This window comes from Halyomorpha halys, unplaced genomic scaffold (assembly GCF_000696795.3).
Source record: "Halyomorpha halys isolate HHAL.00 unplaced genomic scaffold, Hhal_1.1 Scaffold87.1, whole genome shotgun sequence".
NCBI classification, from domain to species: domain Eukaryota; kingdom Metazoa; phylum Arthropoda; class Insecta; order Hemiptera; family Pentatomidae; genus Halyomorpha; species Halyomorpha halys.
This window is the reverse complement of record NW_027115705.1, coordinates 466,216-467,067: the sequence shown is the minus strand read 5'-3', so window position 1 is coordinate 467,067 and position 852 is coordinate 466,216. Positions and strand designations below refer to the sequence as shown.

The 852-nt window shown below is 34.0% G+C and overlaps 1 protein-coding gene across 1 annotated transcript in view; it reads left to right on the top strand.

The window, feature by feature from the left end:
• trio (trio Rho guanine nucleotide exchange factor) overlaps positions 1-852 on the top strand; it is a 669,473-nt gene that overhangs the window by 613,177 nt on the left and 55,444 nt on the right. The gene's annotated exons all lie outside the window — the stretch shown is intronic.

Genomic DNA, 852 nt, shown 5'->3' with positions numbered 1-852 from the left:
TGTACGGGGAAACCCCAGTCGGGCTTAGAAACCCCGAGCCCTGTACACGGCATTATATTTGTGACAAAGTAAGGAGCATTGGTGATTTACGAAGGATTTTGGATAGTAAGGAGTGGATACGAGAGGAATTCGAAGGTTAACTAAAGCTCAACTCCGTATGTCTAGATAGGCCTTATAATTGTCATGTAGATCAGTATTTTATAATGAATTGGAAGGTTAGACTGTTTTTCCAGTAAGTGCTGTAATAGTTGGAATCGGTGCAGTTTCCTGTCTTTTCAGTCTTGAGGATTCCAGGCTAGTCTTTCGTCCAGTTGTAGCCCAAGGTACCCTGTTTTACAGGGGTAAGAGCGACATTATTAAAGGATACTGCAGAGCAGTCAGTAAGTTAGCTCGTTTAAATAACGAATGTCAATATAACAACTTCTCAGAAGACTATTAAAAGAAATTAACATTTTACTTTCAAATTTCCCGATTGCCAATAATTATATAGACCCTCTTTCTGTGTAAGTAAATATATTTGCAATACTTTATTTTGCAGAAATACCTCAAGTAAATCATGCAAATGATAATAAAACAAACTGATTTGAAATTTTGTGGTGATGTTATATTCTATAAATGTGGTTCCAATAAACGTGAATTGCTTTTTATTTTATTTATTAATTTTTTTAATTTAGTTCGTGCAATCGTAGTGTATCGATATTTAGCATTTGGGTATCCGTTTGATAGACAACCATAATTTTATCCTATTTATTGCAATTTTGAGTTTGAACTGATAAATTGTACCAGGTCATTCAAAAAGTCGGAAAGGAACTCCAATCAGGTTTATTAATTTGAAATATTATTTTCACCCTA